Source organism: Rattus norvegicus, chromosome 3 (genome assembly GCF_036323735.1).
Source record: "Rattus norvegicus strain BN/NHsdMcwi chromosome 3, GRCr8, whole genome shotgun sequence".
Taxonomy (NCBI): Eukaryota; Metazoa; Chordata; class Mammalia; order Rodentia; family Muridae; genus Rattus; species Rattus norvegicus.
Genome location: NC_086021.1, coordinates 108,839,576 through 108,856,271, shown reverse-complemented (window position 1 = coordinate 108,856,271; position 16,696 = coordinate 108,839,576). Strand labels below are relative to the sequence as shown.

Genomic DNA, 16,696 nt, shown 5'->3' with positions numbered 1-16,696 from the left:
AGAGTGGCTGCAGTTGGCTTGTCCTCAGAGCTGAGAACAGAGTGGGTGTGGGTGTCATGCTCTGCTTTGTGGCCTGTAGCCTTCTCTGGTACCTGTGTGTGGAGACCTTTCACTTCATACACTGACTTGAAACCATTTTAAAACTTGGTGTGAAAGCCCTCTCTTTTTACCCCACACTTGCATTTTATATCTGTACAGTCTCCCTGAGAAAAGATCCTTAGTTCTGATGTTAGAATTCCTCATTCCTAGGTAGGACCTGGCAGTCACCTCCATGTGAACAAGCCGAGGTTGTCAGGCATCCTGGAAATCTTGTCTCTTGCAACCTTTTCTTAAGACAGCCTGGTACTTCTGTTTTTGTTTTCCCCAAAAGATGCCAGCAGTTTTGCATGAGTTTATTATTATTATCATTAAAGAAAGGGACAAAATGCTCCTTGGACACACCAGGTTCCTAGGACTCTAGAGCACAGTATCACGAGTCGGAGGGCGTAAAGCAGCTCTTCCACGGTTGGAGGCTAGGAGTGCAAAGTCTGAGTGGGAGGTGTACACTCCATGGAGGATAGAATAAATACAAACATATTGAAGTTGGCTATATTACTCTCTCTTCTGTCATCTGGTATCTTGACTCCTCCACTTCTGTGACGAGGACACACTCAGGGTGCTAGTTTGTGAGAATGCAGCTTGGCAAAGCTGCTCTTTTCTCAGTCATGGGTAGGCAGCGGGCTAGAGATGAAGCACACTGTTGCCAGCCTCCTGCCTTCCAGCCCTGCCTACCCGCTGCTGCTGCGATGGCTGGAACTGGATGTCCCTGCCAGTTCAGCGCTTTTAAGTCCGGTGTGTTTGCCTTGCTCGGGACACTAAGAATATGGGTTAGCTGCTAATCTTTGTAAATTGGAAGCCCACACATGAAAATCGGGCTTATCAGATTTTCTTCTTTTTTAAAAAGGAGGGAAGCAAAAGAGATTTGACATTAGATTTGTCAAAAAAAAGAAGATACCCCCCCCCCCAAAAAAAACCCATCAGCACCATCTTGGATTGACGGTATTAGATGTTTCAACCATGGGTGTTGAACATTTCCCAACAGGTAAATGCACCCTGTGCATGCCTTCCTTAGGGTGCTGGGTGGGCAGGATGAGAATCAACATGTGCAGTGGGAGGGGCCTGCTGTGTAGCCACACTGTCTGTGTCACATCCTAGCTCCATCCTATGGAACTGTGGTCTCTGGGCAAGACACTGCCTTGGTGTCCTTCCGATTCCACGGGCATTTGGGGAGAATAAAATGGAGCCCAAACTTTGATTCACGTTCTTCCATTGGCAAGTGGCACACTGGGAACACTCGCTGAACTGTGCCTGGCAGAAGGGTCACATTGTTGGCCTGGATTCCTCACCTACCCTTGGCTAACCAGTTCCCATTCTGGAGCTTCTGCTTCTTTGTCTGTGAAACTGGAACGGGACAGAGTGAGAAGACACGGGATCAACGTGTGAGCGCCATGTACCCGTCTGATACTTAGCAAGGTAGCCTTTCCTAGCTTTCCTTTCTCCAGGGTTACATTTTCTGTTCTGTAAGAGGAAGTCTCTAGGGTGGCCAGAGAATTTTAATGCAGGTTGCCACATGCTTTCTTAGGCATCAAAGGCAGGTTGGATCACTGTTCAGATTCTAAGTTAAAGAAGGTAAACTATTTGATTGCAAACCATCATGGATGTTCAGAGAGATAGACATGGGACAAAAATGAGCACCTCTCCTTCCCAGAGCCATTTGCTGGAGATAGAGTAACTGGACTTGTGATACGGGCTGCCCAGGTGAGCATAGCTCAGCCCCAGGTGAGGAGCTCACATCGATGGCAGTGGTCTGTCTCCAGCTTCCACTGGACCGTGCCCCACCTCTTGGAAGGTGAGAAGTGTGACTCTCTACCGGGAGCCTCTGTTCCCTCTCCCTCGGAGTGGGACAGAGGGTGCCAGGCTTTGGTTACAGAGAAAGAGCTGATCTGTGGAATGAAGGCTTCCAGGAGCTTAGAGAGAAAACCAGGAGGCACATACTGGATTTTGTGTCATCATGAAAAGACCAGCCTCTTAGTCACAGAACATCCTAATTTGGGCACAGTGGTTTATCATTATTGTTAACATTTATCACCGTCGTTGTTGTTGTGGTTGTGGATGTGGTTATTGTTGTATCAAACTTAAAGCTTCTTGTCCCACACCCCTGTCCATGCCCTTCTAGCCCTGTTCTGGTGATGGCAGGAAATTGGATATGATGTACTAGAACATGACCAATATCCTCTCAGCTTTCTGCATCTCCCTAGCTAGAAGCTGTCCCTTGGGACCTGTCAGGAAACTTCTAGTTTAAATGTCGGCACTGTCACACCACACTTAGCAATGTGGAGTCATCTTCTAGTCATCTTAGGTCAGCTCTTCACTTCAGCTTGTCTTATCCCATCTCACGCCCCTCCTGCTTTCTGCAAACTCCACTATTATCCGCATGGCTCCGCCTATGAGGGAATCCCAGCGAAACAAACGGTTCATAGCGAGTTGTGGGCTCACGTTCCAGTGCGTCTGGAGGAAGTGTGGCCAGGCCCACCTGGGCCCCTTGTCATTTGGTCAAGCTCCCAGTTGCCAGGACTTGGCAGTAACTGCAAAATACAGTCAGTGGTAACAGGCCGGTAATTGCTAATAAAACTTAAATGGCTACAAAATTATAGAACAGAGAAACAAAATTCTTTTTCCTGGCACATCCAGACCAGTCTTGTGGATCTGGGTTAGGCTGTGACAGTATAGGTTTTTTATTTTTGTTTTTTAATTCAGACTCACACTTTGGCCTGTGACATGGCTCATGTACAATTGCTTAATGGACTTTTTTAAATCTAGAAACAGATGAGAAAAAGTAATTTTACAAAGATAATGCAGACATGACTAGAGAGCCTCTAGTTTATTCTTACACTCTCGAAGCTATATGCAATGTACTGTGACCACATGCAACCCCCACTGCCCACTCTCACCCTCTTCCCATCTTACTGACTCCCTTCCTTTCCTTTCTGTCCCACGGACAGTGGGACCTGTCACCTGGTACCTACAGAACTGATCGAATACCTCTGGTTAGACTGGCATGGTAGCCGGTACCTTTAATCCTGCCCTTGGAGGCAGAGACAGGAGAATCTCTATGAGTTCAGGGCCAGCCTGGTCCACATAGTGAGTTCTGGGCCAACAAGAACTACATACAGAGACCCTCTCTTTACAAACAAATTGTCTATGATTAGGGAAATTACAGACCCTATCGAGGAGTTTTGCCGGATAGACATGTAGTTAAAACAGCCTTCTAAGTGTTTATGTTTGATAGACTGACTGGTGCACCTCTTAGCCTGCATCAATGCAGCCTCTTCCTACAGGGGGCAGAGGTCTAAGTGGGAACCCATAACTGGTCAAAGTGCTGGTAACAGGTGACTACTGAGTGCTTGGCCTCAAATGGGGAGGCTGTGTTGCTCCTTACAAACCGTGTGGACATGCTAGAAGAGAGGCAGGTAGGATTCTGGGAACTGAAGGATGAGGAGTATGGTGCTGCTGTCTTCTGGGTGTGGCATGGCCATTGCTCAGGAGCGCACAGCAGCCGTGACCTCCGACATGGGGGTGGGGATGGAACTAGTGTTCTGTGGTGGAGTTCTTAGTTTTCTCACGAGCTTGGCTGGGAAGGATGGCGTGAGCACCATGAGGTCAAAGGTCAACTGTGAACCCCTCTTTAGGAAGCTCGTGACTCCTGATGTAGTCAAGATCTCAGTCTTAAGTATGAGAGCCTGTCGTATCATATGGCGTGGAGGGAAGGGACGGAAGCAGGTGACACACACGCATTTCATGTGCAGCAGGGACAGCAGAGCTTCAGATTGATTCCAAATTAAAGTACAGAGTCTGCCTTCCTTGGGAGCAAGACATTTGCAAGTACTTGAGATGCTTATTTCTGCCGCCCAGGCCCTTTATTTTGGGAGGATGAGGGTGGGGATGCAGACAGGCAATGTTCCAGATTTATCTTGGGCTCCAAGTGTGCTGGATCAGAAGCCTGGCTCGGCTCCTACTGCCACTTTGTAGTGGGAAGGGCTCTTTGCCTCTCCTTTTGGGGTCAGGCGACACAGCCCAGGAAGTTACTGAGCTTTCAATGGGGGTGGGGTGAATAGGCCTCCCTGCTTTTGTCTCCTTTCAAGGCGTTGGGAAGAGAGGCTGACAGAGCAGACATGCCCATTGATGGAAAGTGGTGATCCGGCTGAGGAGGACTCTGATCTGCCAGTTGCTTTGGGCATTTAAACACTTCAGTCATTGTCTTAGTTATTCTCCTGTTGCTCTGATGAAATTCCCTGAGAAAAGTAACTTAAGGGAGAAAACGTTTATTTGACTCACAGTTTCTGGGGATGTAGTCCATCATCAGGGGGAAGCCAGGGCGGCAGCAGAAGCAGCAGCAGTGGGGGGGGGGGAGGAGGAAGAGGAAGAGGAGGAGGAGGAGGACACCGCTGCCTCCGGAGCTGGCTGGTCACTTTGCATCTATACTCAGGAAATAGAGAGTGACTAGGAAGTAGGGCCAGGCTATACAGCCTCCAGGCTGGCCCCCAGGGATGCTCTGCATCTAGTAAGCCTACACTTTGTAACGGCCTCACAAACTTCCTGAACAGCATCGCCCCTGGGAGGCAAATGTTCAGAATTGTAAGCCCATGGGGACAGTTCACATTTAAACCACATCATCAGTGAGAGATGAGCCAGGAGCTGGCTGTCCCTGTAGCTGTGCAGTTGTCTCTGAGCTTACGAACACCTGCCACCATTATCCTAGATCTCAACCTTACACCTTGTTCTTGAGCCCCTGGCACTGCTGCCCCGTGCTGCTCACAAGACAAGTACATGCAGCCTACGGCCTGCAAGGTAGCAGGCAAAGCTGCGAGATGTCAGAGAAGTTCTTGAAGCAGAACTTTCTAGTTTCTGACACATTAAATCCCAAAGCAGGGTTGCTTCAAGTATCCGGAACGAAGGCCACTGGCCAGCCCAGTGCTACAGGGGTACAGGAGAGAAAGTCACTGCTGCTCAGTGTTTCTGTCCAGCACTGCAGTGCAGTAATGGGGGTGCTGTTGTGTTCCCATCCTTTTTGCCCTTGAGCCTACCTGAAGCCTTTTGTGAGATGGGCATGGAGATGGAACTTCCTCTGCTCCTTCCCTTGGTCTTCCCAGTGTGCTGGGCTTTACTCCACATGGGCGCTCTTCCCACTAGCAGGTGCAGTGCAAACATTCATTCTCCACAGCTCTGGAGATCAAGAAGGCAAGTAGTGTTAGACTTGGTGTCTGGTGAGGCCCCACTTTCTGGCTTATTGTGCGTCTCCCTTTTCTTGCCATGCCACATGATGGGACAGATGACCATCTTCCTCTGTCCTCTCTTTGAAGGGTACAGTGCACTGATAAACCAAGGTTTTTCCCTTATCACCCAGAGAGCCCATTAAAATGAAAAGACGTGGAAGGAACACCAGCAGAGCTTCCCTTCTCAGGTGGCGGCAGGTGAGTGGCTTCGCAATGATGATGTTGGCCTCAGAGTTGATCCATCCTAAAGCAGTGCTAGGTGACGTGACCACATGTAGCCTAGCTCTTCCTTCTGCCTCCAAGGTTCCTGTATTCACACTCTCTTTCATATTCTCACAGTGCACCATCACGCTGAGGTTAGGTTCAAGGGTCTGAGTCTTGTGATCACGCCCACAGTCTTGGTCCACAGTAGCTAGGGCGTTGGTTCTGGAGGTGACTCGGGGGAGAGAACCTCTTTGGATGTTTCAACTTTGGGGAAGTGTTTTAAGCAGCGGTCATGATACAGACATTGCCCCTGTATACAACAAGATGCTTTTGGTGTTCAAGAGATATCCTGGGGAGGCAGCAGAAGGGAAAGCCATCAGACTGTGGAGTGAGCTGGGCATTTATGGGAAGAGGAGGAAAGAGAGGATGAGGAAAGGGAAGAGTGAAGAAGGAGTTATCTGGGAGGCAGGAAGAAGCTCGGATGGTCGTGTGGGTTTAAGACTGGCTTGCCCAACTCTGCAGGGAAGTCCTGGGTCCACGGGTGCCATTGCACCTCAGAGAGATGCTCTTTAGCACCAGGACCCCTCCCCACTCTTTTGAAAGGCACTAATCTCACTGCAAGGGCTCCGCCTTCTATAGGGCACACCTATTGTTTTCACACACAAATCTGAGGGAACACAAGGTGTTTCCTGGGAAGAAAAAGCAGAATAAAGTCCAAAGGAAAAAAAGTACTCTGCATCTTTAGCTTTGCATGAAGTCATTTCTGAGGATAAGGGAAGGGTTTCAAGGATGCTTATCAAAGTTGCTAAGTTAGCAATTTAGGACCTAGAGCTGCCAAAGGAAGGGTGTAGCTATGTGGTTGGTGGTCAGGACTAGGGGCGGTAGAGCCCCAGGAGCGGACCAAATGATCTTCATCTATTGTCTGCTGTGTGACTCTGGGCAAGCCACTTAACCTCTCTGTGCCTCAATAACCACTACATCTGTAACATGATATATGAGTAGTTCTTACATCAGTGGCTTCTGAAAACTGACTGCTTGACATGCTCTTAGTGCAAGAATGGCTGTCACTCAGCCAGCCTTCAATAATGCTTGTTGCGATTCCCCGTCATTACCTCATACTTTCGACTCCCCTAAAAAGTTGTCATGGTAAAACGGCTTCGCATGCTTGCCTGCTGTCACCTGACAGCTACTACACTAACCACAATGCCGTGACTAATACATCTTGTGGAAGAATGCAAGAATATTGAAGGTTTATCTTGACAGTTCAGCATGAAGCTGTTCAACGTGATGTCACCAAAAAAGAAAATAAAATAAGAAAAATAAAAGTTTTTATTGAGTTTGTTCCTGAATAACAGTGAAAGGAAGCCTATCCCATTTACCACCTGAGACTAGCAGCTCTTAGGAAGAGCCCCCAGCCTGCCTGTGTTTGGCAGAACAACTGACTGGCTTAGATGCAGGAACAACTCAAAGCCTGCTTGAGTAAAATCTCCCAAGCAGGGCACCCAGGAATCTGCACATCAACAGTAGTCCAGGGAGCCAGGGGTGCTCACTGTATGCTGACCCCAGGTGTCCCGGTCAGTTAAGGTCTTGATGACTGTGGTCATCGCTTGGACAGCCTTGGGTCTCTCGACATGCAGGGAGAAGAGCTACTCAGTACATTGTCATCCTCTCGGTGTAGGCAGACGAGTGCGACGCTGTCAGGATGTGCCTTCAGAGGCTGTCCACCCTGAACAGTAGTGCTAAGGGCCTGCCGCTGACCACATGTGTCCTGACTCCTCGTTTACTTTTAAGGTCCCTTCCTGCATATTCTCCCCTAAAGACCTCAGGTGGGCTCCTGTTAATCTTGTGTGAGAAAATGATGTCATTGGGCCAGAAATGAAGTTCTCAGCAAGAGCTGTCTGGCTCTGGAAAGCTAGACAAGTAGCAAGGGTATGTCTGTCACGGGGACAGTGGGGATCTCTGGGACGAGGGCTGTGTTGCCAATTTCTGTCACTGTTTTTTGGACTGGGCCTTGGGAGTGCCAAGGGTGAGTGTTACCCAAGAGAAAGGGGAACACAGTGGCAGGGGTTTGGGGATTGGATCCTTTTCCTGCCTCAAGCAGAACAGTTTTGTGTCTATTTAAAAAAAATGAGTAGGCTTTGCTCACTTCTTGGTTTCCACTGAGGGTTCTGTGGTAAACAGAGCCAAGGATGAATTCTTGCTGGACTCCCTAAGCAGCCTTTTGTTCTCTCTCTTTAAAGTCTTCCTAACTTCTGGGATTTCCAAAGACCATGCCAGGATTGTCTCTTTCTGGAACAGAACTCAAGTCCAACTTGCAGAGCACAGGCGTACTCAGACATTATTTCCTTAGAATGAGCCCAAATCTGCTTTGAGAGTTGCAGTGGGGTGGGGTGCTGATGAGTTACCAACTAGCAGAAACTCCTCAGCTCCTGACTGTCTCAGGTCCCGCTTCGCTCCAATCTGGCAGTGTGGCTGGGTCAGTGTCTCCACTTGTGGTGGGGAATGGGAAGCTGTTGGCACCATGCATGGTACAGTGTACATGGCCATCAGCCTGATGTTGGCACCATACATGGTTCAGTGTACATGGCCATCAGCCTTAGGAGCTGTAGTGCCAGTATGTTGACAATCAGAGGAACTAGTGGACAGCTACAGGATCCTCTTAATGAGACGAGGAAGAGATGATCTCAGACAGGCCCATCCTTGCTACAGATGGTTTGTGGATATCATTAAGATTCCTCTTCAAGGCTTGGAATATGAGTCTTCTGGTAAAACGCTTGCTAAGTAACCTTAGCCACTGAGCATACATATAAGGTCAGGCTAACCAGTTTGATAGACTCTAGGTAGAGAGAGAGAGAGAGAGAGAGAGAGAGAGAGAGAGAGAGGGAGGGAGGGAGGGAGGGAGGGAGGGAGGGAGGGAGAGAGAGAGAGAGAGAGAGAGAGAGAGAGAGAGAGAGAGAGAGACTGATTCAAAATATAGGGTAGAGAGCAATAGAGGCAGACACTTGATGTTGAGCTCTGCCTTTTGTGATGCACAGACACACAGACACACAGACACACACAGACACAGACACACACACAGGCACACACACAGACACACACACACACAGACACACACACACACACACACACACACACACACACACACACACACACACACACACACCAGTCCCCCAACCAACCTCCCTGGTGCAGGGGTGGCTGTGTCCCTTTAGTGCTCCATGCCCACCCCCCAAGCTTGCAGTATTAAGTGACTATGCCTTTCATAATTCAAGAAACTCCCAGGAGAAGCTGTGACTCTTGCTTTTGCTTCTTGACCTTCAGTCAAGAGCTGAGGACCGAACCCAGGGCCTTGCACTTGCTAGGCAAGCGCTCTACCACTGAGCTAAATCCCCAACTTGGAAGCTGTGACTCTTTATGGGGAATCGTTCCATCATTAAAACTTAAGTCCACCCGGACAGTGAAGGGCCAGATTCTTGCAAGATCCCTCAGCTTCGTGCTCTGCCCTTCACCTCCCCTCCCTTGCAGGGCATGTTTGAGAAGAAACCATAAGATGCACATTGACTAAACACGCTGCGATGCGAACCTCACCTTGGCACGTTTGAACAACCGAGAAAACAATGCATACATGGAGCCCGCTTTCCTTGGGCTCTCTAGTTAATATCCCTTGGTCTGGTGCCAGCTTCTCCCTCGACGTCTGCATTTCACAAGTATTCTGTTTGCCGTTGCAGACAGGAGGGGTACAAAGGCAGATGGTGTCATCACTTAATTTGTTCATTCTGCCAGACTTTCTTCTCCTGCCAATCAGTAGTCATCCTTCCAGTCTCATGTTTGAGGACAGCCTTGAGGAAAATTACAGAGGAGCAGTGTCCTGTTTACCCTGCGAATGAATGCAGAGGGCTTGAGTAAAATCAGAACAAAACAAACAATGTAAACGCAGCACAGTGGCTCTGCATTCGAGGGTGGGCAGTGTGCTGTGGAGGAGCAGCAGGGGAGCCCTGGCTTGCTGTTCTGGACCCTGCCTAGAACTTAGCATGGGGTATTTCCTTCTGAGCCTTCCTTCCCTTCTAAGTAGAAACGTGCCCTCCAGCACCTTCCCAGGAATACTGATTATTTACAGGATTGACATCATGCAGTTCTTTGAATTCTCTCCTGGCCTAAGTACAGAACCGTGTAAAACAGCAACAGAAACTGTGGTGAAGGAATGTGGGCCACAAGGGGGCTACAGCTGGGGCCGCATTGGAGTTGGTAAATGCTTGGCTTGCAGACACAAGGACATGAGTTCAGTTCCCTGGAGCCCTTGTGTTTTGTTTTGTTTTGTTTCTTTGTTTTGTTGTGTCATCTTAGAGAGAGAGAGAGAGAGAGAGAGAGAGAGAGAGAGAGAGAGAGAGAGGGAGGGAGGAGAAGGGGAGAGACAGAGTCAGAGACAGACAGGCAGACAGACAGACACAAGCACACGGGGAGTGACCACGATGTGGTAATCCTAACACTAGAGACATGGTGTCTTAGTTACGGTTTTCGTGCTGTGGACGGACACCACAACCAAAGCAACTCTTATAAGGACACATTTAATTGGGGCTGGCTTATAGGTTGAGAGGTTCAGTCCATTGTCATGAAGGCTGGAACATGGCAGCATCTAGGCGTGCATTGTGCAGGAGGAGCTGAGACTTCTACCTTTTCATCTGAAGGTGGCCAGATTACCAGCTACTAGACAGCTAGGATGAGGGTCTTAAAGCCCACACCAAAAGCCAAAGTGATACACCTAATCCAACAGGGTCACACCTTCTAATGACAGAGGCTGCAGTGTGCACACACATGGACACACAGAGACACAACCACGTACAGAGACACACACAGACAGACACACAGACACCCCCACCCCCACCCCCACACAATGTCTCTCAAGGCTTTTAAAGGGACCACTTGATTGTTTTACTTTAGCAGCCTGTCTTCACACTGCCTTCTACTGCTTCATCTCTAATTCCCGCCTGCTAATTAACCATTCTTCTGGAAGTTTGGATCCCAGTGGATGTGACCTCTGGGACACCCCTCCCTGATCAGTGTTTGAGGATACCTATTATCCTCAGCCTCTGTCATTAAATCCTAATGTGTTGCCTAGATCTAAAGACAGGGACAGAGGCTAATGAGGGGCTTTTGTGCCCAAGGAGAGTGGCCCCCTGGCAGCTTCAGTGCCTTTGTGTTTAGTTCCAGGGATGTAGGGGGTACTCACAGTGAATATCATGGCTTCTGGGAAATGACAGACACTGTAGCCCTCCTCAGCTCAGCTACTGCTTGGGCAACCTTGCTGCTCAAATGCAAGGAGAATTGCAAACCCTAAAAGACCACCCCCATGGTTGTTACTGTTACTTTTTCACGGTTGTTAACTGTTATATAGGAACCAGCTCTTGCTGTGGGTGAGTGCTCCAGCCCCTCTAGGTCCTACTTTCCTCTACTCTAAAGGAACTTGGTCAGCTCTAAGCACCAGGTATCTGTGATTGTCAGTGTGACAGAACGGTTTGCTGGCACATGAACACATGTGTAGGAATAGTTTACATATGCAAAAAGATTGGTCTCCAAGCGAGCCTAGTCTGAGGAGGCATATTGGGGTCAGAGTGCCTCCCTGGGAATATTGCTGAAACTTTGTTCACCAGCCACTCTGCTCAGTGCTCTGCACCACTGATATCATAAAGAATTCAGAGTGCCACGCTAAATCCCTAGACACACCCTTTATATAGTAGTATTGATGCTTACAGGCAGGGCCATAGTCTGAATACAGACATTCCGGAGGGAACCTAGACTGCTGTTCTGCTGCCCTCTGCAGGTCAGCATGTGGCCTGACTGATCATTGTGGAGGTTTTTGAGGATTCCCTGGAGATGAGAGGCAAAACCCTGTGCAACATATTCCCTCTTGGGGGGGGGGGGGGGCGTAGGGGGAGGGGAGCTTGCACATTTAGTAGCTGAAGTCAATTCTAACTGCTCCTCAGTTCCAGAGGATGCAGCAGTGGCTTGAAACATCAGATCTATAATGGGAGTTTCCCTCAGGGATGCCTTTTCTGATGAAAATCAACATCAGGGGAGCTGGTTCAGTTGGGAAAATACCTTGTAAGCATGAGACCCTGAGTTTGGATCCCAGGATCTTTGTGAAAAGCCAGCACACGGTGGGAGTGCACACGTGCAGCCTGTGAACCTGGTGATGGTGAGATGCTAGACAGAGACAGGAAGGCCCCTGAAGCTAGCTTGGCGTACGTGCTGAAATGCCAGGCTAATGAGAGACACTGTCTGAAACAAAAAGATTGTCCTCTGACCTTTGTGTGTGCATACGTGTGCCATCCCCAGCACACACAAACACAGCAGGAACATCTCGGGGCTCTGTGCACTAACGATGTCTGGCAGGTTCCTAGGACCACTGACCTCAGTTCCCAAACCTTCTCTGAAATGGTTCCTGGTGTCTCCAGCTTACTGAAGTGGGGGTGGGGCTCTGTAAATTGAAGATTCTAGTTCGGTAGGCCTGGGGCAAGGCTGACTGCAATCGCAGCCAAGGTGGTTGCTGATTCTGTGGGTCTGAGGTCTGCAGACTTCTGGCCACAGCCTGTGTTTCCCTGGGGGCTCAGCTGGCTGTGTCAAAATAATCTTGGGCCTTCCATAAACAGTGAGTCTCAGATGAAGCTTAAGAAGTTTCTGCCCTGTTCCTTGCTTTCTGATAGTCGGGGTCCCTTGTGGACTGAAGACAAGTCACACAAGATTGGCTCATGGGTCTAGGTGGGGATAGGAATCTGTGTCTTATTTCCCTAGGTAAGTCTGGCAGACTCAGACTTGGGATTTGTGCAACTGCTTCTCACATCCTCTAGTCTCTCCCTTGGGTTCGACTTCTGCCTGCTCTGCTCTTTTCTCCTTTGCTGTACTCAAGTATGTGCCTTTGATACCCCATATCCTGGCTTTTGCATCTGTCCTGGTGATGGATTTGCTGCACAAATCCCCAGGAATCTGCTGTTAAATTGGACAGATGTTGGCGTCCTTATGTGTCCTTCAAGCAGACTGGGTGAGGCCAAGTACATCATCCCTCCTTGGCTAGCTGGGGTGGTCAACCATCTTTCTTGTTTACACTTCTTCCTTCTCAGTCCCTTTTCCTGGGTCATTATTCTCCTGGGAGTGGGCTCTACCTTACCATATAATACATTCTGTCTGGGTGACGTCCTCCTTTCCTATCTTCTAGTGCTGCTGTGGGAGAGGGGTTCCATACTGCATGTCTGAGCCACTCACTGCCCTCACATAAACCTTGGAGGCAGCAGAGTGGGTGTGAGACTTGGAGTCAGACAGCCTGTGTCACATGCTGGCCTAGCCACTTACTTGTCAATGAAGAAATCTTGTATGCACCATTAAACTTCTCTTGACTACAGTTTTGACTGTGGTGGAGTGGATGCGGTACCACTCTAGTTAGCTTTTATTGTCAAATTGAGACAACCTAGAGTCACCTGGATGGGGGACTCTTGAGAGAAGAATTCCCTCTGTCAGATAAACCTGTGGCTATATCTGTTGGCCACTGTCTTGACTGATGTTTGAAGACCAACATAGCAGGGCCAGCCCACTGTGGGCGGTACCATCCCCAGGCAGGTAGACCTGGAGCTGTACAAGAAATCTAGCTAAGCATAATCCAGTGAGTTAACCTGTAAGCAGCATTCCTCCATGGTTTCTGCTTCAGTTCCTGCTCAAGTTCCTGATCTGACTTCCCTCAGTGATGGGCAAGCTCTTCCCTCCCCTAAGTTGTGTTTTATCATCAAGACAAAGATGAAACTGGAACAAGTTTTTATCTGGGAAGTTTCCATTCCCAAGGGGAATGCCTGTTGGGCTCTCCATGAATGTCTGCCTTGAGTTTTCTTTAATTATCAGGAATAACAAATGCAGTAAGAACAGTGTCGATGCTCCCAGATCACAGTAGAACCGAGTGAGGCTTGGACGTGCCTTACAAAACATCTTTATCCTGCTGCCCTGTGTTTCCCATTGGCTGCACATCCCTCTCCTATACTCTACCCCGCCCCATCTCACAGCTCTTTACCTATGTCCTGCCCTCTGTGCCAGGGCCAGAGGGTCCCTGTCAAACTGCCCCTGCTTCCTGCAAGAGCAGAGGTCATGCCTCCCTTCCTGTTCCTGCTTATTCTTAGGGGGTTTTGTGAAGCACATGCATATCTCTCTGTACTAAATGTGCGTGACTGTCTCCATTACGTGGCCCTTTTGAAGTTCAGCATTTCTGGTAGAGCTGCGACTCACCGTATGCCGTGTGAATGCAGGAATGATGGATTGGTGCCACAATTCAGAAGCTGATCCAATGGCGCAGGACGCTTGAGATGATCTTGCCTTTTTGTTGTATATATTTGAGAAGACGGCAATGACCTGTGAGCCCTCTCTCTTCCTAACTGTCTCTCTGTTTCACTAGTTCAGCAGTGAGCCCAGGCAGCACCACTGCTAAAACAGTAGGTTTCAGCCAGGCACGATGCTGACATCTCACAATAGTGGAGATGGCTTTGATGGTCACACCTAGGGCCATTGCTAGTAGGTAGTGGGTAGGGGCTAAAAATGCTCTAAAACTTCACAGTTCACAGAGCAGCCTCTACACAGCAAAAAAAATCACAGAACTGAGTTGAGGAGCCTGCCCTGAGGATTCCAAATCCACCCAGAGCTGTCCATCTGCATTCGTTGTTTTTCTCATTTATGTGCCCAGATACCTGGGATGGAAGGAATTGCTGGTTCATGGTTTGAGAGGGTATAGTCTGTCACAGCAGAGAAGGCATGGCAATAGGAATGTGAGGTGACCGGTCTGTCACACTGCATCTGAAGTGAGCAAGCAGAGGGAGATGATAATAGTGCTTCTTGCTTTCTCCCCTTTTCTTTAAATGACCTAAGCCCAGCCCATGGATGGTTCCACCCATACTCAGGGTGCATCTTCCCTCACAGACATACCCAGAGATGTGGGTAACTTTAATTTTTCAAATTCTATTTTTAATGATTGTTCTGAAGCGCTTTAGCCTCCCCTTTAGCCCACCACCCACCAGAGGCAGTGGAAAAGAAAGGATATGGGGGAAGTGGACCTGTTTAGAAATTGTTCTTTGGAGCAACTCCTGTGTGGGTTGTCAGGAAATCAGCAGTTCAGTTCACAGGTCAGCAGTGGCAGCTCAGTCCACTTGCAAACACTTCATGGATACACCAGTGGTCCAGTTTGGTAGAGTCAGCATCAGTGGCACTAACTAGCAGAGATAGCCAGGCCTCAGCCTCAGCACGAGTCAGCTGGAGGGAGCAGGAGAGATGCCAGAAGTTTTCAGCCGTGCCTCTTTCAGAGAAGCGAAGATCAGTGAAGATGAGAGACCAAGAAGCTTTACATAACTAGGTCTATAAACAAGCCCAGCTCAGGCCCTGTCAATGTCAGTCGTGTTCTGTGTATACTGCTTCTAAACATCACAGAGCCGTCCATGTACAGCGAGGGAAGTGTGGACAGTATTAATAGCTTATAACCATAGTAGAGTCTGAGAATTATACTATATGCCTTACTTCCATTTAGTCTCCATGATAGGGTTATGGAGATGGATACCAGGTTCATCATCTTCATTTTGCAGGTGAGGAAACCCAAGTGATGGAATTTAATTATCTCATAGAAGATTGGGAGTTAGCAGAGCTGAGATTTGAACTTGAATGTGGGGACCCCAGAGTTGATTGAGGAAATGAGTGTGGATTGTGAATTTTGAGCCCATGCCTGTGCTTGGAAGAGAACCTTTTACTGACATGGAGTCAGTTTGATCTGAGTGCAAATCCTTACGGGACACACGGTGTGGTGTGGTGTGGTGTGCTGTGGTGTGGTGTGCTGTGGTGTGGTGTGCTGTGGTGTGGTGTGCTGTGGTGTGGTGTGGTGTGCTGTGGTGTGGTGTGGTGTGCTGTGCTGTGGTGTGGTGTGGTGTGGTGTGCTGTGGTGTGGTGTGCTGTGGTGTGGTGTGGTGTGGTGGTATAGTGTGGTGTGGTGTGGTGTGCTGTGGTGTGGTGTGGTGTGGTGTGGTGTTCTGTGGTGTGCTGTGCTGTGGTGTGGTGTGGTGTTCTGTGGTGTGGTGTGCTGTGGTGTGGTGTGGTGTGGTGTGCTGTGGTGTGGTGTGGTGGTGTGGTGTGGTGTGGTGTGGTGTGGTGTGGTGTGGTGTGGTGTGGTGTGCTGTGCTGTGGTGTGGTGTGGTGTGGTGTGGTGTTCTGTGGTGTGGTGTGGTGTGGTGGTGTGGTGTGGTGTGGTGTGCTGTGGTATGGTGTGGTGTGGTGTGGTGTGCTGTGGTGTGGTGTGGTGTGCTGTGGTATGGTGTGCTGTGGTGTGGTGTGGTGTGGTGTGCTGTGGTGTGGTGTGGTGTGCTGTGGTGTGGTGTGGTGTGGTGTGCTGTGCTGTGGTGTGCTGTGCTGTGGTGTGGTGTGGTGTGCTGTGGTGTGCTGTGCTGTGCTGTGCTGTGGTGTGGTGTGGTGTGGTGTGGTGTGCTGTGGTATGGTGTGGTGTGCTGTGCTGTGCTGTGCTGTGGTGTGCTGTGGTGTGGTGTGGTGTGGTGTGCTGTGGTGTGGTGTGGTGTGGTGTGGTGGTGTGGTGTGGTGTGGTGTGCTGTGGTGTGGTGTGGTGTGGTATGCTGTGCTGTGCTGTGCTGTGGTGTGGTGTGGTGTGCTGTGGTGTGGTGTGGTGTGGTGTGCTGTGGTATGGTGTGGTGTGGTGTGGTGTGTGGTGGTGTGGTGTGGTGTGGTGTGCTGTGGTGTGGTGTGGTGTGCTGTGCTGTGCTGTGCTGTGCTGTGGTGTGTTTGTATGCCTGTGTGTTGAGGTTATGGAGGAGTACCAATATCACTTAGCTCATAGAAAGCTAGGATTTAGGCTGTGGCTTTGCCTGCTCCATCCTCACCACTGACCATGTTTTCTTGGTAGTTTTGACCACTTGGGAAATTGATCCCTAATGGGAGTAAGTTCACAACAGAACGTCTTGTCTATCTCTCCCCTTTGCTTCTGCTTTTCCATAGCATCCGTTTTTCCTTATTCTTAACAGGTTTTTTTTAAAACCAACTTAAAAGATTTATGAGAACACATTATGAATTTAGAAGAAATAAATATATATGTAAAGTGTGTCCCTGGGCAAATTATTAATCTGCGTTGGTAGCCACTGTGTGATGTTGGTAATGGTTCTCAC

General features: G+C 49.1%; 1 protein-coding gene across 2 annotated transcripts in view; it reads left to right on the top strand.

Annotated features, from left to right (window-relative positions):
- The window catches only part of Ldlrad3 (low density lipoprotein receptor class A domain containing 3), a 241,803-nt gene that overhangs the window by 80,059 nt on the left and 145,048 nt on the right, over positions 1 to 16,696 (top strand). The gene's annotated exons all lie outside the window — the stretch shown is intronic.